The 25,374-nt window shown below is 35.4% G+C and overlaps 1 protein-coding gene across 1 annotated transcript in view; it reads left to right on the top strand.

Moving 5' to 3' along the window:
* The window catches only part of TBL1X (transducin beta like 1 X-linked), a 288,121-nt gene that overhangs the window by 13,648 nt on the left and 249,099 nt on the right, over positions 1-25,374 (top strand). Inside the window, exon 2 of the mRNA XM_044669273.1 lies at positions 14,358-14,432. The gene's annotated coding sequence lies outside the window, so the exon portion shown is untranslated. The remainder of the gene's footprint in view (positions 1-14,357; positions 14,433-25,374) is intronic.

The following is a 25,374-nucleotide window of genomic DNA, read 5'->3' as shown; positions in this document are numbered from 1 at the left end:
CAAGACCTGCACAGGGTAGGCACACATGGATGGGTTGCAATTTGCTTTCCTGAAAGGGTCTTCCAGATTTTTTACAAAAATGAAATAGCTCCTGCATCCAAGGAGTTTACATTCTAATGGGGTTGTCTAACATGGACAAAATATATATAACATAGATAAAATCGGACGTCTTATATGTAGAAGACAGCATCTGAACTGAACTTTGTTGTTTTTTTAAATTGAAAAATTTCATTTAATAAATTGATTTAGAATATTTTTTCATGGTTACATAATTCATATTCTTTCCCTCCCCTTCTCCCATAATCAACAAGTAATTCCACTGGGTTTTACATGTGTCATTGGTCAAGACCTATTTCCATATTATTGATAGTTGCACTGGGGTGATCATTTAGAGTCTACATCCCCCATTGTATCCCTATCGACCCATGTGATCAAGCAATTGTTATTCTTCTGTGTTTCTCCTCCCATAGTTCTTTCTCTGGATGTCCATAGCGTTCTTTCTCATAAGTCCTTCAAATTGTCCTGGATCAATTGTGTTGCTACTGGTAGAGAAGTCCATCACATTTGATTGTACCACAGTGTATCAGTCTCTGTGTACAATGTTCTCCTGGTTCTGCTCCTTTCACTTTGTATCAATTCCTGGAGGTCTTTCCAGTTCACATGGAATTCCTCCAGTTCTTTATTCCTTTGAGCACAATAGTATTCTATCACCAACAGATACTACAATTTGTTCAGCCATTCCTCAATTGAAGGGCATCACCTCATTTTCCAATTTTTGCCACCACAAAGAGTGTGGCTATAGATATTTGTGTACACGTTTTTTTCCTTGTTATCTCTTTGGGGTATAAACCCAGCAGTGTTATGGCTGGATCAAAGGGCAGGCAGTCTTTTAAAGCCCTTTGAGCATACTGAACTGAACTTTGAAAGAAAATAGGGATTTTAAGTAGAGGAAATTAGGAAATTCTGGTCATGAAAAGCAGTCTCTGCATAGGCTTGAGGATGGAACTTTGTGTACAGTTCAGGTGGACCGCAGAAGGGAAATACTTTAATGTGAAATGAGTCCAGAAACACAGGCTGGAGCTCAATTAGGAATGGCTTTACAAAGCAAATGAAAGAATTTGTATTTTATCCTAGAGGCTTAGGAAGGTACTTGAGGGTTGAAGTGGTGAGGTTAGAGGGTCATGTGTGACATGGTCAATATCTAAGTCTCTATATCCCCCCAATTTAATATTCTTTCTGGATTTAGTTTAAATATCAGAGAATCTCAGCGGTTGTGTAAGAATCTGGCTGATTCCTCATATTACACATAAAGATGTTTTTGTTTGTTTGTTTAAAGAATCTTAACTACTGGAAAAGCTAATTGGCCTAGTAGATAGACTGCCCCACCTGTAGTTGGGAATATTCTTCTTAAATCAGTAGCCTGTGTGACCCTGGGCAAGTCACTTAACTGTTTGCTTCCATTTCCTCATCTTTAAAATAAGCTAGAAAAGGAAATGGCAAACCACTCTGGTATCTTTGCTGGAGTGGGTGGGAGGGGGATTCCTCTAATTGGATCACAGAGTCAGAAAAGGCTGAAAAAATAACTCAATAATAACCCTAATGACAATTTAACTCCTAACTAACTCTTAACTAACCTAACTAGTACATAGAGCATCACTGTAAGACAGGAGCAGCAGTATAACTGGTCATTTTTGATATTTGAATTTTATTTTTTTACTCATTTAAACATGAAATGGAGCAAGGACTTAAACTCAGATGGTTGGGAAAAAATCATATGGAAGTGTTAAAATCTTACAGGACATAATTACATTTAAACAAGTTTGGAAAGCAATTTTTGCCACATTCTCCCAATAGATCAATTTTCCAGATTTGCCAAGAGAACACGGCAAAGAAGAGCATTGATTTTTTATTTGATAGGTTGTTGGAGGATAGCATTTGAGCTGAAACAAATCTGAGGCATCTTCTGGTGAGTCCAACTCATGTTGCAATTTAGGAAACTGAGGCTCAGAGAAATTAAATGACTTGCCCAACATCATAGAGGCACAAGATCAGTCTCTGGGATAGGAGCTTCTGAATTCTCTAGTTTGTTTAAAGTGCTTTTAAAGGGGGCAGCTGGATGTCTCAGTGGATTGAGAGCCAGGCCTAGAGATGGGAGGTCCTAGTTTCAAATCTGACCTCAGACACTTCCCAACTGAGTGACCCTGGGCAAGTCACTTAACCTCCATTGCCCAGCCCTTACTATCTTCTGCCTTGGAGCCAAAACACAGTATTGATTCCAAGATGGGTTAAAAAATAAAATAAAAATAAGGTGCTTTTAAAAAATATTGCTCTATTTCTTTAAAAAAATTTTTAAATTTAAAATTTAATTATTTAAATTTAAATTAAAAAAATTTTAAAAATACTGCTATTATCTTTCACATCTGTGTAAATATGGTTTTATTTTATTTTAGGGTTTGGGTTAAGTCTGGGTGTGCTCTTACTACAGAAAAATAAAAGTAAAAAAAATCTGTTCCTTTCTGAATCAAATCAGGAATAAATTGAAAATTTGTAAATTAGATTGTATAAAAAAGCAGCTGTGTTTTCTATATAGGAAAGGAGAACCAGTGTTGGGTTCTCAGTCTTCTTTGTGTTGACCACCCTCCTACTTGTACGCCTTCCCTCCTCCATTTCCTCACTGCCTTCATCTCCATGCTAGCCCCTTGGATTTGGTTATTCTATGTCCTCTGCCCTGACCTAGTTACTGAAATCTTTGTAGTGGTATCACACCCTCTTTTCCTTCGGGATTTTTAATCTCCTTTGGGCCTTGTTAATTGTTCTTAATCAGCAGGATTGTACAGACCCAGAGCTGCCAGTTCCTCCCCCCCAACATGGTATTGCCAGCAAAAAAAAGGAAAAAAAAATGCACAGAAAAAATTCCTGATGATTAAATTAACTGAGTTCTTAAAATCATTGAAGTTTGCCCTTCTGTAAAGACTGAAGTGTAGAGGGTTGGGGTTCTTCTCTTTTTCTGTAATGGATCCCTTTGACAGTCTGATGAAACCTATGCACCCCTTTTTCTCAAAAGAATGTTTTTGAAGGCATAAAATAAAATACATAAAAAACAGAACAAAGGAAACCAGTATTGAAATACAGTTATCAGAATGCTTTTAAAAAATTAATGGATCCCAGGATAAGCATGCCTGGTCTAGCTAGGGCTTGCCAGCTCTTTGAAAATACCCAAACTTTATTTTGCACCAGAATAAGAATAGTGGAGTAGTCCATCCCTTTTAATACCATCTTCCAATAGCCTTGAATGTGTTCTACACCTATTGCCAAGAAAGCTTGGAATCAAAAGGAGATAATAGATGTAAAGGAGCTTTGAAAGGCAGAAAAGACCATACAAATGTAGGTAATTGTTATTAAAATATTATGAAATGTGCTGCTGCTAGAGGGAAACTTAGCCTTTATGAAAAAAAAAGTGTTTATTTCCTCTATCTTTTCAAGGTAGTAAAAAGCTCTGCACTTTTCAAGCACTGCGGTGTCATTCCTCTATAGAATAGATAGTCTATAAAAAGTGTCCTTAAAATAAAATTCCACATAGTAAAAGTCTTCTTTCTCATTGATTCCCATAATGAAATCAGATATGTGTTCTTTAAGGAAAACATTTCTAGGGGAACAGGGTCAAGGGGATGGGATGTAAAAATGAGGAAACAGTACAGAGGGATGGAGATAAAATCAGCCACAGACCCCCATTGTCCCTGTGTGCCCCCATCTCCAAACTTCTCTTGTGTGTGAAATTCAGTCATTCCACAGATATTGCCAAGTATCTAGTTTGTGACAGCCTTCCAGGGTGGAAGGAACGTTGGATTTGGAGTCTTCAATTCAAATGTGACCATCAGCAAATTGCTCAATTGAACCTTTTCCTTTAAATGTCTTTACATCTTAAATGGGGATAATTCCTCTGGTATCGCCCTACTTTGCAGTTGTGTTGTGAGGATAATTTAGCTTTCCTTCAGAATAACATTAAAAAAATAATAACCCTCCCCTTCTGTCTAGTATCAATTCTAAGACAGAAGGGCAAAGGCTAGGAAATCAGGGGTAAGTGACTTGCCCAGGGTCACACAGCTAGGAACTGACTGAGATCAAATTTGAACCTCCAGAATAACATTTTATAAGTCGGATTGCCCTGCAATATAGGCGGCTTATGCTATATTTATCCCAATGTTAAAACTCCTTAGACTTACCTTCCTGTGTTTGTGTTCTTCTCACTGTTTATTCCCTATTCAATTGTGTTCTTTCCAGGTGATATCTAGGTAACAAAAATAATAATGACTGTGATAGTGAACCAACATTTACATAGTGATTTCAAGTTTGTTAAGCACTTCAAATTCCCTGCATTATTTATTTATTTTTTGCTGGGGTGAGTTGTTTATTTCCATATGATATGTGTGTTGATTTGACGTAGTCATATTTTACAAATCATTATATTATTTAATCTTTACAATAATACTCTGAGGTGGGCACTGACAGGTATTATACCCGTTTATAGATAAAGGAACTGAAGTTAATTGATTATACCCATTTTATAGATAAAGGAACTAACATTAACCAAATCTAACCATTTTATAGATAAAATGAAGTTAACCCATTATACCCACTTTATAGATGAAGAAACTGAAGTTAATATGCCCATTTTATAGGTAAAGGAACTGAAGTTAACCAATTATACCCATTTTATAGATAAAGAAACTAAAGTTAATTGATTATACCTATTTTATAGGTAAGGGAACCGAAGTTAACCAATTATACCTCATTTATACCCAAGGGAATGATTATACCCATTTTACAGGTAAATTAAATTTAATCAATTATACCCATTTTATGGATAAAGGAACTGAAGATAACTGAAGTTAACTGATTATACCCAATTTTATAGATAAACTGAAGTTAACCAATTATACCCATTTTATAGATTAAAAAACTGAAGTTAACCAATCTAGCTTTTATAGATAAAAGAACTGAAGGTAGCTGATTGTACCCATTTTATAGATAAAATGAAGTTAACCCATTATACCTGTTTCATAGATAAAATGAAGAAATATACCCATTTTATAGATAAAAGAAATTGAAGTCAATATACCCATTTTATAAGTAAAGGTTAGTTGACCTTTTATTGAAGGTTGACCAATTATATCTATTTCAGAGATAGATTAAAGTTAACCAATTATATCCATTTTAATAAATAAAGAAACTGAAGATAATTGATTATACTCATTTAATAGATAAAGAAACTGAAATTAACCTGTCATACACATTTTATAGATGAAGAAACTGAATTTAATTATACTCATTTTTATAAATAAATAGAAGTTAACCAATTATACCCTTTTTATAGGTAAAGAAACTGAAGATACCCATTTTATAGGTAAAGGAACTGAAGTTAACAGATTAAACCCATTTTATAAAGAAACTGAAGTAAACCATTGTACCCATTCACCCTGCCAGGAAGTTGCAGGCCCCTAGATAAGAAACTGATGACATTCCTGAAAGTACCTAAACTTTTGATTTTTGCTTTCAGAGGTTTCATAACATCTTCATCTGACACCTACATAATTCAGCTAATTCTAACTCATTCCTTACCAAGATGAAAGTCTGCAAACCTTTGTTCCTTTAAGTAGGTGGCTATTTTTGAGATTAATTTTTGCAGTAGGGGAGGTGGGGTTAGAAGGGATAGGAAGAAAGACCATGTCTGATCCATTGGGAATTTATTTGTTTAATTTATACAGCAAAAAGAAAATGGAGCTAAAAGTTTAGCAGAAATATACCATGATTTTGTCTGAATCTTCTGATTAGGGGGGAAAAAAACCTCTTACGGTTCAAAGAATTATAAATTGTATGCACTGCTTTATATGTGCACCTTCTGTTCCTCCAGGTTTCTTTTTCCATTTCATGATGTTTTGTTTTACAAATAGCTGCAAAACCTAATTGTAGCTCCTTAAAATGTCAACTCAGCAGCCAAATTTCTTTGCATAGAGGGTGACTTTCTCCACTTCCACCTTGAAATAAATGATTTGTACGCAAGTTTTCCCTGTGAAACAAGACGTTGTTTGACATGCCATACAAATAGCTCCTAGAATGGTGGGGGGGAAATGCAATAGAACTGACTTCATTTTTTTTTTTTTTTTTGATCTAATTCAGTTTTAGGCATTATTCAGTCACCTTACTTCTCTGCAAGGTTTAACTAAAGCACTGCTATCCAAAGTTATGGGAAACTAGAAGGTAAACTTCAGATGAGGCTCCTCAAATATGACTCCTGGATAAAAAGACTCACAGAAATGGCTAGAACTTGATAACAATACTCGGAATTCCTTTTGTCTTTCAGTTACTGATATCAGTACTGTCTGCCATCCCCAGATTGATGGAGTGCTGGCTGTAACATGCATGTATAAATACACTAAATGAATGAATGAATGAATAAATGAAAAAGTAGCTAAAAAAGTAAATAAGTAGCTAAATAAGTAAGTAAGTAGCTATATAAGTAAATAAATGCACTCATAGGCGTATGTTGGATACACAAGCGCATACATCTTCTTCTGTCTTCATTGGGGATGAGGGAGAGAATAGGATAGGGAGAGACATTTAGACAATTTCTGCCAAATTTTCTCATTTCTATGGAAGGAGATTTCCTATGTTGGATTTTGGGGTTACTCATGTCTTATACTTTTCATTGTGCACAGATAAATTGAAGACAGAATAGAGGGGAAAAAACATAAAATAAACCCTTTCCTAAACTATTCACTAAAACAACAACAAAATACATTTCAAAGTAAAGAAGAATGTTTGAATTAAAAAAAAATGTGAAGTTTTTCATGAAGCAAATACTGAGTCTACCTGCATGGCCGGGTGGCTCCCAGGAAATGGGATTTTGAGCATATTGATGGAAGGTTCTCTCCTCTAGACTCTTTTGGAGGTGGGGGTATAAGTCCCGTGGCCCACCAGCCTGTGTTGTAAAGCAATTGGCTTTTAGTAGGATGGAGCACGGGATTGGTGCCAAGGGCTGGTCCCTAGAACTTGAGTACAGAGAACTCCTGCTTTTTATAACTCCCTTTACCTGTTTAAAAAGAAAGTCAAACACATGATTGAATGGATCAAAAATAAACAAGTCTGATGGATGATGGAACCTTTAACTTTTAGTTATGTTTAACAGATAGAAGTCAAAGCCATCTATGTAAATGGGAAAAAAAAGTCATGTGGATTAACTTAACTTTGTTTAGAAATGGAGCCACGAGGGCATATGTCAGAAATGAATTTTGCCCAGATAGTTTGGATTTAGATATTAGAGATCACTCCATTTATTCTGTTAATGTTCAGTGTTTTAAACATTTCTAGATATTCTGTTTTAAAAAAAATTGGAGTGATATCACTGCATAAAATCCTAGAAGTGGAAGATATTTAGAGGCCATCCAGCACAATCCTAACTCAAAGCATAAATTCCACTCAGATCTTGCAAAACATTTTAGCTTTCAGTTCAGAGGAAACTGGGAAGACTTGTATGAACTGATGCATAGTTAAGAAAACATGAAAATAATTTGTGTAATGATGACATTATAAAGAAAAGCAACTTCAAAATATTTTAGAAACTGAATGCAGTGATAAACCACTAGGTCAGAGAACTGAGGATGAAGAGTACTACATAATTTGTTATTTATTGCCTAGTTGAAGGACCTCTGCTCAACCTCCTCCCCTTAGTTTTCAATATTTTGATTATATAGAAAAGCCTACTAGGAGCATTTTTTGAAATTCAGGTCTTTATCAGTTTTGAAGATGTGAAATTTTAATAACTTAAATTGCTTTCTAAAATTGATTCCATAATTACCTAGCCCACTGCCACTTTCCTTTTTTTTGATCTTTGCCAAATTGATGAGTATGATATATAACCTTAGAGTTGTTTTAATTTGCAATTTTCTTATTCACTTAGTGATTTTGAACAATTTTTTAATTTAGCTTATACCTTGACATCTTTTGAGAACTACCCACTCGTATCATTTGGCCATTTATGTATTAAAACTGTCTTATTCTCTCTCTGTCTGTCTCTGTCTCTTGTCTCTTGTCTCTTGTCTCTGTCTGTCTGTCTGTCTGTCTGTCTGTCTGTCTGTCTGTCTGTCTCGTTTATGACCATATCTTTTTTTTTTTTTTTTTTTTAATTTTTTAAAACCCTTAACTTCCATCTTGGAGTCAATACTGTGTATTGGCTCCAAGGCAGAAGAGTGGTAAGGGGAGGCAATGGGGGTCAAGTGACTTGCCCAGGGTCACACAGCTGTGAAGTGTCTGAGGCCAGATTTGAACCTAGGAACTTCCGTCTCTAGGCCCGGCTCTCAATCCACCGAGCAGCCCAGCTGCCCCCTTTACTATCATATCTTAAAAAGAGAAAATTGCATGATTGTTCACAGTTAATTTTTTCCCTTCTAGTTATTATTGCATTCATCTTATTTCATCAGTTTTTTTTCAATTTTTATCTAATAGCGATAATAAAAAAGAGCCATATTATCTTATGATATTTTCTGTCCCTTGTTTGGTCAAGAGCTTTCCCTATCCATAATTGCAAAAGGTTATTTCCTTTCTAATTACTCCAACTTATTTATGATATAAACTTTTATGTCCAGTTCATTTACTTTCCTTTTTTGCTCATTTTCCCAAAGTTGATTGTTTAAGTAACGAATGCCTTCTCCTTTGATTGACTTGTAAGCTCTGAGTTCCCCTAGGGTGAAATAAAATATCTGTGAAATGAAAATATGAAATGCAAATAGCATCTGCTTGTTGACTAACTTCTGAAGTTACTTTAGGAATATTTCCAGGATCCTAATTTCCTTGGTGTTGTTACTTGCTAATTGTTTTTTACCTGTTAGCAGCATTAGTTCTCCTCATTTATCTCATCTTAAAATATGCAAATATATCCATTTGTCAGTTGGATGAAGAAAGGGGAAAGGAGCTTTGTATTTGTTAAACTCCTACTGTGTGCTAGGTTCTATGCTAAACACTTTACCAATTTTTATCTCGTTTATTCTAATTTGAAGAGTTGTTTGTTGTTCATCCTTTGGAGGAGGACCAGTGACCACATGGGGTGATGTCTTGACCTGTGTGAATCGGATTTAAATGAAGTGGTGTTGCACGCAGTGGTCTTACTTTCTCTTCCAGAGTCATGGAAGTCCATTGGCAAGACAAAAGTCAGGACGACTGGCAATGATGAGGGAGATGTGGGGTGAATAGGACATGATTTTGCATATGTCTTTATGATAGAAACTGAAATATGAACACTGTATAAACATATGGTGTTTGGGAATTTGGAGCATGAATTCAGAGATAAATAATGTATTTTGTAATTATATTTAAAATCTTATTTAATGCTTAGTGCAAATGGTGGAGAGACAGGACTTTTTAAGATTCAAAACAGATTGTTTAGGGTTCTTTCAAAGTGCCTTAGTATCTTGTGAAGCATTTAGTCATCTATAAATTGGAAAACTAATTAGTGCCAAAGCATGAGGATTATTTAGGCTCTTATGAAACATTAGGCTTTACAGCTGTGCAAATTTATTTTAATAACTTTTCACTTAAAAATTAGGTGTATATGTTAGAAAAAAAATAACTGATCCAGCTCTTTTTAATGCATTCATTGTCTTTAATCCTAAAGATATATTTTTAATAAAGATTACATTAAACCCTATTTAGAACTATGAAGTAATATAGAAGTTAAATTAATTGTAAAACAGTTTAGAAAGAGAAATATTCATGGGGAAATCATACCTCAGTGGATCTGTCTGTGGTCCTTCTTCCAGGGGTGCTAGATTGCAATTCATCATTTTGTACAACTCTTGTCATGTCTTCCAGTAAATCCTCAAAGGAGAGGAGGAAAGGGATTTGTCTGTCCCATTTGCTGGGAGACCCTTTTCTGTTGGTCTTGACATGTCATGGATGCCAGTAGAGTAAGGCCAGGTCCTGATTAGTTCAAACAAGGAATCCCTTGAAAATTTCAGTGCATATTTCCATTGGGCTGGAACTACTTACCATATTTTACATAATTATAACTTAGAGTAAGTGAGAATATGAATAATGCGACCACTTCAGGGGATTAATTATTTGTACTAATGGGACCTAGCTGTATGCCAGCTATCCATCATTTTTGCTACATGGTCTGCCCATGTTTCCCCCCCCCCCTTCTATTGTTGCTCAGTCGTTTTTCAGTCATGTCTGATCCTTCTCTCTGGGCAAGTCACTTTTAACACTGTTTGCTTTAGTTCCCCTTTTTATACATTTCTGTGATTATATAACTTCCTCTCCCATACTCACTTGATTGTTTTTTGTTTTGTTAGTGATGATTTTTAAACATCCTAGTCATTTTCCAGTATGTTTTCCTCGATTATAGGATTCTACATTATAACAACAAAAAATACTAATATGCAAGGCCAGTTTGACCATGTCTGATGGCACATGCCTTATTCTGCTCCTGTATTCTTAACATTTCATTCCAGAGAAGACGAAGGTGGTATGTACCATCATTAGCTCTCTGGAGTCATGATTGATAATTATATTCTTCTGAGTTCTTATAGGACATGATGACTAGTTAAAATTCTGTCTGTGATAGCTAGGATTCCCTCAGTGAGACTCAAATCTAGCTGAATAACTTAATTATATCTTATGGAATTGATTAACTCATATTATTACTAAATCATTTCCTGAGACTGACATACTAGATTTGCATATAGTAAATGATCTTCAAATAGGAAATCTGATATGTACAATTCACTTTATTTCCACACGGAATTTTGTATAGTCTCTTGTAGTTTGGATAAGGAGATTACTCGTAATTTTATGTCACTGAATATCTTATACAAAGAACATGATGGATTCTTTAATCGCACAAAAGAAATGATCAGTAAAATGGTATGCATGTCAACAATAATCTATATACATGTATTTTTCTGAGTGTTGTTGGCATGAAATATATGCATTTGCAAGCCCAAGGTTCTGCCAAGAATAAATATTATTTATAACTAATATATCATTGGAATGTAAAAATAGTCGCCATTAGTGGCTTGTCATTCCTATTATTTTGGATTGCTTTAATTTTATGGTTCTGGTTTTACATTGTAAAAGTTACAGATGTAATACAAGTTCATGCTTATTCATTATCTAGCTTGCAAAGGAGATGAGTGAGAATGGGAGAGATCAAATGATGCTAAAAGACTGAGTGAGTTAAGCAGCAACAGCATCAGCAGCAGATTATAAAGATTCTGCTATTGATCCTTTTCTAAGTGATAGCTACATCCTTGGATATTCATTGTCTTAAAGGAATGGAGCTAGTTCATTTCCTTCTTTAAAAATGTAGTAAACGAGTCCATACAACAATGAAAACAATTAGTGTGAGGCCATCTATTAAGTAAGTAACGGACACTGTATAATATACACATAGAGATTTGTCTCTATGTACTTTTTCAATAGATTATTTTGCTATGTTGTATTATGTTCTCTTTTTGCCTCCACTAAGAATAGACTATTCTGCTATGTTATATTGTGTTCTCTTTTGCCTCTACTAAGAAGTGCTATATGTTTCAGGTATTCAGAACACTATATTCCACTTACCACAAAAGATCCATCATATAATACGTTGCTCATCTTTCATTTTCGAAGAAGACGATTGACATCATCGGGCAGTGTCTTGATTAGTTTAAGGTTGGATTTAAAGGAGTCAGAGTTACACAAAGTTGCCAGCCTCTCTTTTCCAGTCATCAGAGTCCAATGGCAGGACAAAAATCAGGACCACTGACAGTGGGCCCAGGATTTTGACTTTGATGTCCAACCACATTTATTTATTAAGCCCCTACTTTGTGCCAGGCACTGTGCCAAAGGGCTGAGAATACAAATAAAAAGAAAAATGGTCCCTGCTTTCTAGGAGTTTCCAGACCAAATGGGAGGAAGATATTCTCCCCCTCCCATCAAAGAACCAAGTAGAGCAGCTGGTGGGAAAGGAAGAGTTGGCTAGACTCTGTAAAGGAAGACTTTGGGAGGAGTACCTTTTAGCCCACCAATCAGAGACTTAGATGCAAATAAGGATACTGAGGAAGTGTGAATACCAAAACTGTAGTCTCCATGATGATGTATTTCCTGGTGATGAGCTTAGGGGGTTGGAGGGAGGGACAAGATGATGATGATGGTAGAGTTGAAATCAGGAAGAACATTTGGAGGGAAATGAACACACGTAAGCATGTGCTTCCTTGAAGCATCAATTACCAGTTTTAGTTCTTGGCATGGTCAGATGTAGGGCTGACTGTAGGCCAAATGTAGGTCAGATGTAGGGCTGGTTAAAATTTTTCTAATGAATTGGGCCGAGCCCTAGAAGCAAGCGAAACTTTCTTGCTATTTTCTAGAGGATTCTGAAAATGTTTTCAGTATTGTTTTTGTGATGGTGCAGTATGGAATATGCCTGGATGGTAGAGATTATAATTCTCGGTATGTATAATATTGCTATACTAGAATATAATTTTCTATATGTTATAAGGCAAATCCTTTTTTTGTTTAAGGAAAGTTCTCAGTTTGGTCACCTTGGGGATATTTTTCTATAAATAGAACTTAATTGTACAACAACTTATATACCCTATAACCTCATATATATGCAATAACCATATGCAAATGTTATTGATTGAGGGATATTTGAATTGTTTTCTAAAGGTAAGACACACATACACATGTGTATATAGATGTATATGCATAGACAGCTGTGTTATATACTTATTAGAGAGGGAAGAGAATGAAATTATGGCAAATACCAACACTACTACCCCCCTCCCCTCCCCCCAAAATTTATGAATTCAATGACAATTGCTGCAAGCCTTCAGTTAAGAAAATGTCTAACATTTAGGCAGAAGTTGAACTATTTTCCTAAATTTACATTTGTTTCTTTGTCTAGTCAACCTCTGGTCTTTTTGTGATTGAGAGATTACTGGAAACATTCGGGCACTAGAAAAATAGATTATATTATTGAGTCTGTCAACAGACATACGAAAGAGCAGACCTTTTCTTGGAACCACTCTCAGTTTGTCCATAGGACTACCTATCTTGAATGTTAGTGTCAATCCAGTTCATTTGCTCTGCAATGCCTGTAGAGATACTCTCCGCAGTATCTTCTTTATCCTGCACATCACAGTCTTACCATCTCTTTCTTTTGCTGGTTTTACAAGGGATTCTGATTCTTGCGTTAGCTCTATTCCTTCTTCACATCCATTGGAATATCTTACAGTTTTTCACTGTGTCCCACACCCTCCCTGTGAGTTATCCCTTATAAATAAAGAATAATACAGAGGAAAAGGGGGAAATGGATTCAGAACTCAGTGGATTCAGAGCCATTCCTAAAGATGGGAGATCCTGGGTTCAAATGTGACATCAGATACTTCGTAGCTGTGTGACCTTGGAGGGCACTTACCCCCCAATGCTTTGACTTTGTCATTTTTCTGCCTTGGAATAAAAACTTAGTACTGATTCTAAGATGGAAGGTAAAGGTTTTTTAAAAAAAGGATGAACAACAAAAAAAATTATTTGAGACTAAATATATCAAAAAAAGTCTCATGTTACTTGCAGCATTCCACATTCATGGTCTCTCCCGTGTCTGCAAAGAAGTGTGTGTAAAGAATGAGAGGGGGGCAGTTTCTTCTCTGAGCTCTCATGTGGGGCCAAGTTTGTTCTTTATAATTTTGTAACATTCAGTTTTAATTGTTTTGTCATAATCCTATTTCCCTGTTAACAACTGTGTCTTTTGTTTTCCTGGTTCTATTTACTTTGCATCCTTGCTTCTCTCTATTCATCATGTTTGTTTCTTTTTTCTTTAAATCCATGCCTTCTGCCTTAGAATCAATGCTAAGTATCAGTTCCATGGCAAATTAGGTGTTAAGGGCTAAGCACCTGGGGTTAAATGACTTGCCCAGGATGATATGGCTAGGAAATATGTGAGGCTAGATTTGAACCCAGGTCCTCCTGACTTAAAGGCTGGCTACCTATCTGCTGAGCCGCCTATCTGCCAGTGTTCATTATTTCTTAAAGCAGAATACTACAATTTGTTTATTAAGCCTTTCACCAGTTGATGGTGAAATTTTCAGGTCTTTCTTCTAAAAAAAGTTTTGCTCTATTTTCATTATATATTTTAAAAGGGGACCTAAACTTTTTAGAATGAGATATGGCGTTGGTTCTACTCAGTAGGTTAAAGGTTTTGTAGTGAATGTAGATTTTTCATAAAAATGAAATACAAAATTTTTCTGATTATAGGGTAATTATGAGTTTATTTTTAAAGCTATTTTACTAAAACTTTGTGGGTTTTTTCCTCCTTTTGGCAGGTAATTGAAGATAGAAAACTGGACTAAAAGCAAAATCCAGAAAAAATTGGGAACTTGCCTTCATTTGTCCCCTGAGTAAGTAAAAACATAAAATGGAATTCTTTTTACCTAATTAATATCTTGTCAACGCCTGTAGATTTTCAGTCCTTTAAAAATAAATATTAACTATATTGGCTTTATGTGCTGGAAACTATGAAGATTACTCAAAATTTCTTGGATGAGTTTAGTTGATTGAAAACAAACAAAAAATATCATATAATATGATATATCTCCATTAGTTCTTCACAATAAACTCTTTATAGGCTCTTAAATGCCAATTTAAAAATAAAATGTGTATTTCACTTAAATTACTTTTAAAAAGTGAGCTTTCCGATGATAGATACTTCTCTTTGTGTGTAGATGACTGATAATAACTTTGTTTCAAATTTTACTTGTTTTGCCTCATATTTTAAACTTTTTTGCAGGTGTGGTGGGTGTGGTGGAATTCTTTAAGTCAGAAATAATAGATACACTGGCTATTAAATATTTTTAGAAATTTCCTAGTCTGGAACCCAACTTGAATTAACCTTGGAGAAGCAACAAGGCAAAAATTGCTATGACACAGGGAATCATGGGTTATGTAAAGACACATATGACTCGGTCCTCCCCATCAATAGCTTACAATGAAGTTGGCTCTGTAAGAAACAAAAAACTAAATAAATTACTAGTTTAATTCAGTACCAAATTAATGAAGACATAAATTGTTTCTGAAAAGGAAGGATTCAATTTATATTGAAGACAATACAAGTTACTAAAAATGGGGCCTGAGTCAATTAAAAGGTATTTAGTATTTTTTGCATTGGAAGAAATGAAAGGTAAATATTCTGGGCACAATGAATTAACAATGCTCATAAAAAGCTAGTAATGAGTAAGTATCTTTTGAGTCCAGGAAGGAAAGCTAGCTACAGTGGAAGGCTAATGAATAAGTGTTGAAAAGATGTAAAAAATAAGTTTAGAAGGGTAGATTTGAGGACAGATGACGGAAGCCTTCAATGTCATGCTAAGAAGTTGATATTTTATCTTCTTGTCAATAAGGAGTCAGTGGAAGTTTTTAAGATAGGGAATTGAATTGAGGAGCAACACAGAAGTGATATTTTAGGAAAGTTACCTTGGCAATGGTTTTCAGGATCAGTTAGAAGGCAGACTGTAGGAAGAGAGAACAGTTAGACTTAAAATAATTCAGGCACTAGGGACTGGGAACATGACCAGGAGAATGGAAATGATAAGACAAATGATAGAATATGAGCTGGTTATACTGCCATACCCCAAGGGAGTTTTCTCATTGACCCTTCTTTCCTTTCTGGACACCCCAGTGCATGTTTATGAATTCAGCCATGTACAATAGCTTTGAGGATGTTCCATAAAAGAGGGAACTGGTAGTAGTTTTATTTAGTTGTTTTTCAGTCATGTTCAACTCTTCACGACCCCATTTAGGGTTTTCTTGACAAAGATACTAGAGTGGTTTGCCATTTCCTTCTCTAGCTAGTTTTACAGATGAGGAAACTGAGGACAATAGGGTTAAGGGACTTCCCCAAGGTCACATAGCTAGGAAGTGTCTGAAGCCAGATTTGACCTTGAGAAGATGAGTCTTCCTGACTCTAGGTCTGGCACTCTATCCACTATACCACCTACCTTCTTCCTCTGGTAGTAGAGAGTAGCTTTCAAAGAGGAATGAATTGGTACCTATGAAATGGGAGTTTTATTAGAAGAAACAAGACTGAATCCTTGTTTTGGGGTCTTGCTATTTTGTAGAAGAAGTGCCAAGATGGAATGTACAATTATTTGTAATATAAGTACTTAGCCAAAAATGGGGTAAAAATGAAAAGATAGCCTGGACCAATCCTATTTAGACTTTGCCAGAGTAAGCAAATTTTATCCCATCAAGATAATTTTTACATTATGTATATTCACTTAGGAATTGCTTTTATAAAGCGTTTGTCATTCAGTTGATCAGGATTGTTGATAAATATGAAGTACAATTGCCAAGTTCTACACAAATAGATATAAGAATTGATTACTATTATTTTTTGTCCACGTTGGCTTTGGTGTTTAAGAAAGGAGTTTATTCTTCTCAGTGATAACATTCTTACTGTAGAAGACTGGTCAATTGATCTAAAAGCAAACTGAAGAGAAAGTAAAACTTTCCATTCATATCAGCATCCTTTTGTAGCACCAAAAAAGTAAAGATTAAACTGATTAAGAGAAACAGTCCTTACTTAAATCATCCTTGGCGAGTGGAGCAGCTACCAATAACAGACTATAAATATTACCCTGTGAGGCCTTGAGAAGATGGTTTAGATGGGATTCTGATACTGTTGTTTGAGCAAACTTGTTTGGAGGAGGCAATTCCCTCTAGACAAACAAATAAAATTAACAAATTTTATTTGAGAACTAACAACTTCCAATAATGGTATTGATAAAAAAAAAATAAAAGGACCGAAGACAAACATATTTTCCTGAGAGGAATGCTTATGGTTCCAAGGATTCCAGTTTTATGAAAGCAAAATTAGATTCACTCTTCACTGGGATTATAAGAAATCTCTTGAGGTCTTGTCAGCTGTTGGGGTGATTAAAGTAATACCTGGGAATCTCATGATTTTACTGTCCTTTGTATCTCAGTAAAGAGTCACCTTTGACTTGGTTATGATGCCAGTAACTTAAAAAGAGGGGCGGTCATGTTAATACTTGTTTGATTCAACTGCTAATAAATGATAAAGTGCTCTCATTTTGAGCAGTGACTTTATTTTCTTGACGTTAAAAGGAAAGACTTGAGACTAGATTCAAAGAACTGTAGCCCTGGAAGGGGCCTCTTGTCAAACCTGGAGCCAGTGCAAAAATCCCAATTACAATATTCTCTACAAGCTCATTTGGGTTCAAAAACTCAATTATTCAAGGAAAAGTGGGGGAGGTGTGTAGTTAGGCAACAATTCGTTTGAAAAAAGAGAAAGATCTAAGAGTATTAAATGCCTACAGCCTCAGTATGAATCAACAATGTGATGTGGCAGCCAAAAAAGAGAATGTATTCTTAGGTTGTATTGTTAAAGGCATGGCATCCTGTACTTCCTGTGATGATACGTGGCTCTGAGTCATGGAACACTGTATTCTCCAAAGAATCAAAATTGTGTATAGAATGATGCCTGACATGAATATAAGTTGATCATAACTTATTACTAGTGTTGACTTGTGCTGAAAGACTAGCCAAAAAATATAATTTGGAAAAAAAAATTGTTGGAAAAGGAAATGGATGGGTCATATAATGAGAGTGACATAATGCAATAAATGGATAGTCAGAGAACTGCAGCAATACCTCCAGGGTGTAAAAGACTAAGGAGAAAGCTGTCATTGCAGAGATCTTGGGAGAATTTCTGGGAGGGCATGGACAGGGATAACGTAAAATGAGATGTGGCCAAGTTCTGTTGTACAACTTTGGAGGGAATTACGTATATCTTTAAAATTGGGAGTCTTTCGATGTGTATAGGGTCACTAACAAATTGTTGTTGCATTCATGAATTGGTCAAATTTCTGGAAAAGAATTTGAAACTAAGTTAGAAGAGGCACCATTCTGTTGCTACATTTTATTGTCATTCATTTGTGTAACCATAGCTCTCCAGGCTCTTATAGTCTCTACTTTCTTTCTAAATCTGTCCAGACTCATGTTTGTTGGCTTACATGACACTATCTATCTCATCCTCTGCCTTCTTCTCCTTTTTTCCTTCAATATTTCCCACTGTCAGGGTCTTTCCCAATGAGTCCTGTCCTCTCATTGTGTGGCCCTAATACTTAAGCTTCAGCTTCAGTATTGTCCTTCCAATGAATAGCCTGCATTAATTTCCTACACTTTGACTAGGATTTAGACCATTGCTAAGCACTACCCAAGAGGTCAGAGCCAAGGTCGCCATATATGCCGGAATATTCATAGCCTTACATTTTGTGGTATCAAAAACCACCACCACAACAACAAAAAAAAAGCAACCTGAAAACAGATTGTGTGTCTATCATTTAGAGAATGACAATACAAATTGTGACACAGGAATGTTATGGACTATTACATTCACTTTTACAACACTTAAAGACATTAGAATTCAGACCAATTCAGTGATTTGTCTTGATTCCAGAAACATGATAATAAAGCATACTTTTCTCTCTTCTCTAAGTAGAGAGATGGTGGATTATGGCGAAGAATGAAGTGTACATTGTCAGACATGACCAGGATGTCAGCAGATTCTGTTTAATTATATCTTTATTGTTGTAGGAGATGGTTCTATGGGGACATTATTATGAAGTGATACCTTTTTTTTTTAAAGATATAAAGCATCAGTAAACATTAAGTTCATTGTCCAAAGTGAGGAAAGTGTTAGTCCTCTTGTACTCTCTTTTAATCAGACCACAATTTAGGAAGGAAATTGAGAAACTAGAGGTGGGCAGCCAGGATAGTAAGACAACTGGATGAAGATGACAGTAAAGGATTGGTTGAAGGAATTGGAATTCTTTGACCTGGGAAAGAGAGATGACTTAGTGAGGACTCTCAAATAATTATGTCCAACTATTTGAAGGGTTTCCATCCCTTCCAATCCTTCAGAGGGATTCAATTTGTTTTACTTAAGCCCAGAAGGTAGAACTAAGAGCAGAGCCTAAGTCAGATTTTGTCTTGATATAAGGAAAGACTTCCTAAAATTAGAACTGCCCCAAAGCAGAATGGGTAACACGCAGGGCAGTGGTTAACCATTTATTGAAGGTCTTTAAGCCTGGACTTGATGTCTACTCGTCAGTAATGTTATAGAGGGAATTCCTGTTTTATTTTCACTCGGTTGACCTCTGAGATCAAGTCTTACAAGTCAGTAATTCTGTAATTCCCTGGTTATCCAGCCTCTAAATAAAAGACTTCACTGATTGGGAAATCACTATTCCCTGAAGCAGTCTGTTCCATTTTTGGACAGCTTCACTTGTTAGGAAGTTTCTCCTTATGTTGAGCCAAAATCAATCTTCCTGTAATTTCAATCCATTGGTCTGCAATCCTGGACCAAGAAAAACAAACCTAATCCCTTTTCTACATGACAGCCTTTCAAATATTTAAGACTTCTCCCCCACAAAGTCTTTTCTTCTTCATGGTAAATATTCTCAGTTTCTTTAATTCTCATTATATTGCAAGATTCTAGGTCTCCTAACTCTCCTGATGCCTTTTACTCTTTAAAATTGCTCCCAATACTCAATGAATACTCCCCTCCCTCTCCTACTATTAAAAAATTTTTTTTAAACAAGATGATACAGTGACCATTTCTGTCAATATAATTTTCATTCTGTACCCCTCAGTAGAATAACTCTAAAGTGAATGAACACAGTAGTAGTAGTGGGTAAAAACCTCAATTTGGAGTCAGGAAGATCTTGGTTCCAAACTTTCTTCATTTCTAGTAACAAATACACATCCACACACCCCCCCCAGATACTTAGTAGCTGTTTGACTTAGGTCCTCGGCTCCCTGATACGTAAAATGAGGAGGCTGGAGTCAGTGACCTCTAAGATCTTTTCCGGTTACAAATCTATGATCCTACAGTTTGATGACCCTCTGCAAGTTCTTAGCCTTATCAGCATCCTTTCTAAAATACAGAACCCCAAGCCAGATACGAGTAAGTCCAGACTCAGACTCACCAGGAAAGGATACAGTGGAGCTGTCATCTAGCTCACTGTGGCCCCTCCACATCTATTAATGTCACCGAAGATCAGAACAGCCTTTTTGGCTATCACATCACTCGGGTGACTCATTTTGAGCTTACAGTAAATCACCACCAAGGCCTTTTCACTTAAGCATCCCATTACAGCTAGCATGTGGCATAGCCACATTATATTTATTTTAATCTTTCTGTTTTCTTATCTTTTTCATTACACATTGAGACAATTCTCAATAATCTCTTTGTGGGTTTATGGCATAGCAGTGACTTGGAGTTAAAAATGCACTTATTTACTTTCTTTCATGACAGATCTGACCTTTTAGGTTTTTTAAAGGTCAAAATATAATATTTAGTATCTACCACATTTTTGGTTTCCTAATACTCTGACATGAATTCTTAATCTTGGTTCCAAGGATAGATTTCAAGGGGTAGGGGTGGATGGGAAGGTCTTCTTTTGGATGAGAAAAAAGTTAGAATTTGTTACTAGAGAAAGTGATATCTAGCATCTTCTTCAATTATTGAGAAACTTTATTTTGAGAAAGAGTTGATGGGTTTTTACTAGATTGTCAACAGGGGAGAGAAGAGCATGTAAAAAAAAGGTTGAGAACTATAGACATATATCATGTCATGTTTTCCAGACAATATCATTTTTGCTCTAGAGTTTTTAATAAGGGAAAGGAAGGAGAGAAACATTTGTTAAGCACCTGCTGTGTGCCAGACATTATGCTAAGTGCTTTACTTTCATCTCGTTTGCTAATAGAATAGCAGTTCTCAATTATTTTGGTCTCAGGATCCCTTTTCAGTCTTTAAAGGACCCCAAAGAACTTTTCTTTATGTGGGTTATAACTTTTTAAAATTAAAACTGATAAATTAAAAAAATTATTTACAATAATCTAGTACATGAAAAACAACTTTCCCAAAACAAACCAAAATAGGTAAAAGATTGGCATTGTTTTTGTATTTTTAAAAAAACATCTCTAATGTCTGGCTTAATAGAAGATAGTAGGATTCTATATTTGATTCAGCAGTCATTCTGTTACTATACGTTGTTTTGATTTAAATATATAAAGAAAATCCAGCCTCACACAGATAATGTCATTAGAAAAGGGGAAAAAAGTATTTAAATAGACAAATAACAAAATTCATATTACTAGAAAAATAACTCTTACCTCACAGCCCCCCCTGAAAGAATCTTCTTGAACCCCTACCCCACCCCAAGGGCTAATGGACAACTCTTTGAAAATCACTGCTTTAATACATTATTTAAAGAAACAACAACTACACAAATTAAATTGTCTAAAAACTTGCCATGCAATGGTTCTAGATGGTGACAACCTTAACTGTCTGTCCCTTGGGAAAATTCTTCTCCCTCTTTTTAGGTAGGAAGTGTTAAGTCCAACCAATTAGAAAATGGTGTCTATGCTATGCCTGGGGCAACTATAGGGAATCCAGAGTATCTTAGCCAAGAGGAAATGGACCCCTCTACTCCCAACTGCTCCCCCAATTTTGCTCATTTTCCATCATTTTCAGCCTGGGAGATAGCTCTAGGAGAGTACCAGGTATATTGTAGTGCTACTTCTAGCCTTCTCTTCCTTGAGTTTTAGCTGCAGGTATGCCAGGTCTTTGTAGTACTTATTAACAGCAAAGCTAAGAAGGGCCAGATTGGGGATTTTAAAAAATCTATATGTAAAAAATATATACGTGGATCCCTACCTGAACCCACACATTATATGAACCTATGAATCCCAGATTGGAAAAGGAAAAAGTTTGGGGAAAATTGTGAATATAGAGGTTACTATTATTGTCATTATCTCTGTTCTTTGTACCTATTTAAAATTTTCATCATTCAGATTTTAGCTACATTGGGACATAACTTTGAATTAAAATTTCATGTCTACAAAATTATTTTTCCATTGTATTATTTTTAGTGAAATAATTTATGGATGGACATAGAAAAGAATCATTCTGTAACTATATGATATGGAGAATCAAGGAATTTAGTCATCATAATTGGATTGCTTTTATACTTTTTAATTTTAGAGCTCCGTGCTAGTTAATGAACTTATTTGAAAGCTTAAAAAATTTTAATTATCTTTCTCTACTTCCATATACTTAGAGGAACAAATGAGGCACATTATATCATATGAAATTGAGAATCTCATTACATACATCTTGATTTAAAAAAAAAAATCACATTAGTCCCAAAATTGTCCTGCTTGTCTGTGTTCCTCTCTTGACTCTCCATTGATATGAAGGAGAGAAGGTGTCACTGTTATTATGTTTTTCCTTATGGGCTCCACAAATACTCCTCTTATGACAAGAAACTCAGATATTGGCCATGTCCAGAAATGTGTCTCATAAATACAACAGTATTCTCTTAAGAAGTGAGAAATATGCTTCATGAATGGTACTCTGGTGTCATGGTTGGTCATTGCATTGGACAAAGTTCTTAATTATTTCTAAGTTATTTTTCTTTATAATATTATAGTCATATAAATTTTCTTGTTCCTGCTTACATCACTTTCTGTGACTTTATACAAGCCGTCTCAGGTTTCTCAGAATCCATCTCTTTTGTCATTTCATATAATATAATATTTCTTTACATTCCTATACCGTAATTTGTTCAGCCATTCCCCAATTAATAAGCACTCAGTTTCCATTTCTTTGCTACTACAGCAAAAGTTCTTGTCCATATATTTTTTCTTTCATCTCTCTGAAGGATAGCCTAGAATTGTAATGTTTAAAGAGCATACAGTTGAGTTAAACTTTACGTATACTTCCAGATTGCTTTCCAGAATGGAGTAGACCAATCCACAGCCCTATCAATGTTGCATCAACATGCCAGTCCTCTCAAAGTCCCTCCAATTATTTTGTTTTTCTTATGTCTGATCTTGACCAGTTTGATGCATATGAGGTAGAACTTCTAAGTAGTTTTAATTTGCCTTTCTCTTATCTTAAGTGATTAGGAGCAATTTTTTTTCATATCATTATTGATTATTTTGCTTTTTTTTTCTTTTAGAACTTCCTATTCAAATCTCAAGACCATTTTTCTATAGGGAAATGGCTCTTATCCATACATATTTGAATCAGTTCCCTATAATGGCTATTAGAGGAACTTGCTACAAAGTTTCTTTCCACCAATTAATTGTTTCCCTATGTTTTTTTTTTTTGCACTTCCTAATTATATGAAAAAGCTTTTTAAGTTGCACATGTTTTCCCAAGGGTATTCCTTTTTTCCTCTTTTCCTTCTTTTATAATCATCAAATCTGAAAATAAGTTTAAGCCTCCCCCTTTTCCCCCACACTTATTTAATTCCCTGTATAACCCCTTGAAGATATTAGGATTAAAAAAAAAAAAAACTTTACCTCCTTTCTTTCTAATATATCCCTCCATCATTTTTAGCCCCTTCCCATTGCTAAAATGCATTTATCTATCTTAGATTTTCTTGACCCCTGTCTTTTAAATTCAGTTTCACCTCAGCTATGATCTTTCTTCAAGAATGCTTGAAAGGGGTAGGTAGGTAGCTCAGTGGATAGAGAGCCAGGCTTGGAGTCAGAAAGATTTGGGTACAAGTTTAGCCTCAGATACTTTCTAGCTGGATGACTCTGAACAAGTCAATTAACCCCAAATGCCTAGCCCTTACAGCTCTACTGCATTAGAACTTAGTATCAATTCTAAGACAGAAGGTTATTATAAAAGGTTTTTAAAAATAAAGTTCTTTCCATAAAAGGTCCATTTTTTTCCATGGAGGATTAAACCCAGTCTTGCAGTATAAATTATTCCAAATTGTATACTTCTTGCTTGGGAATATTGTATTCCTAGATTTTCTCTTCTTTTCAGTTGCTGCTGCCAAGTCTTAAAAAGATTCTGACTGTAACCTTGGTACTGGAATTGTTTCTGACTTCTTGTGGTATTTTTCTTTGACATGACAGCTTTGGATTTTGGCTATGACATCCTTGGGAATTTTAACTTGGGAAACTTCTTTTAGCAAATGACTGGTATGCTCTTTTTGTTTTCTCTTTGTTATTTCTATTAAATCTGAAATATGCTATAGTAAATCAGTTTTCATTTATACTTTCTTGAAATATGGCTTCCAGACTTTTTTGGGGTGGAGGAACAAAAGGCACTATCTTTCAGGGAGTTAAATGGTTTTTAAAAATTAAGTTTTCCAGCTTAATTGTTTTTTATTGTAGATATGTTACATTTTCTTCAATTTCTGATTTTCAGTATTTTGGTTTATTTCTAGTATTTCTCACTTCAAGGAAATGTTGAGTTTTCTTTGTTCTGTTCCAATTTCCTGAGAATCTATTTCTTGATTAAGGTTTTCTATCTCCTAGCAGAAGCTGTTTTGCTTTTTTCTCCTTCCAGTTCTTTCTTTCAGAGCTTTTATTTAATTTATAATTTTATTTTTTATCTGTCATTTTATTTCATTCAAGTACTCTTGAACTTGTAACCAATCTACTTTTTTTTCCCTTAAGGCTTTGCTTGCAGTCATTGGGGAGTTTCTCTTTCCTTCTGAGTTTGTTTCTTGGCTTTCTTTTGAGAAATAACATTTCTTTATAGTGTTCAGTTGCTTTTCTTTACTTATATCTTCAACCTCAATTGAGTTAGGTTTTTGTTCCAGGGCCCCTTGCTGCCCTTGGGCTTCTGTAGCTGACCTTCACCTCCTTTGATGTCTCCATGCCCAGAGTTACCAGCAGGCTTCAATGCCCCTGGTTCTTGAACTTGGCTCCCCAGTGAGTCACTGCATCCCCAGATGTTTCCCTGGCCTGAGTCTTGAGTAATGATTTCATTCCCCTCTGAAAATTCCCTCAGGCCAAATTCTGCTGCAGGCATGCAGTGCCCCATGGCTTTAAGAGTTCTAGTACTAGTACAGGCTTCCTGCCCATTCATTTTAACTCATACTGGTTTACCTAGCAGGATGCTTCTTCCACTGTTGATAGCTTCTGGCTGCCTTTGTGTGGATGAAAGAGCTTATTGATGTTCCTCTTTGGTTTTCATATTTCAGACAATTGATGTTTTGTCATATTCACTTATAATTTGGTTCAGTTCGATTTAATCCAACATATTTTCTGTGGAAAAAAAACATTGTGGTAAATGTTTGGGGGAAATATAAAGATTAATAAAAAAAATTTCTGTCTTCATGGACCTTCCCATATAGTGGGACACAAATAGAAAACGGGACAAGCAAACAGAGGAAAGTTAGTAATGAAATTCTTCACAAGGTCCTTCCTTCCTTCCTTCCTTCCTTCCTTCCTTCCTTCCTTCCTTCCTTCCTTCCTTCCTTCCTTCCTTCCTTCCTTCCTTCCTTC

Source organism: Gracilinanus agilis, chromosome 3 (genome assembly GCF_016433145.1).
Source record: "Gracilinanus agilis isolate LMUSP501 chromosome 3, AgileGrace, whole genome shotgun sequence".
Taxonomy (NCBI): Eukaryota; Metazoa; Chordata; class Mammalia; order Didelphimorphia; family Didelphidae; genus Gracilinanus; species Gracilinanus agilis.
Note: the sequence above shows the minus strand (reverse complement) of the source record. Positions and strands in the feature narration are given on the sequence as shown.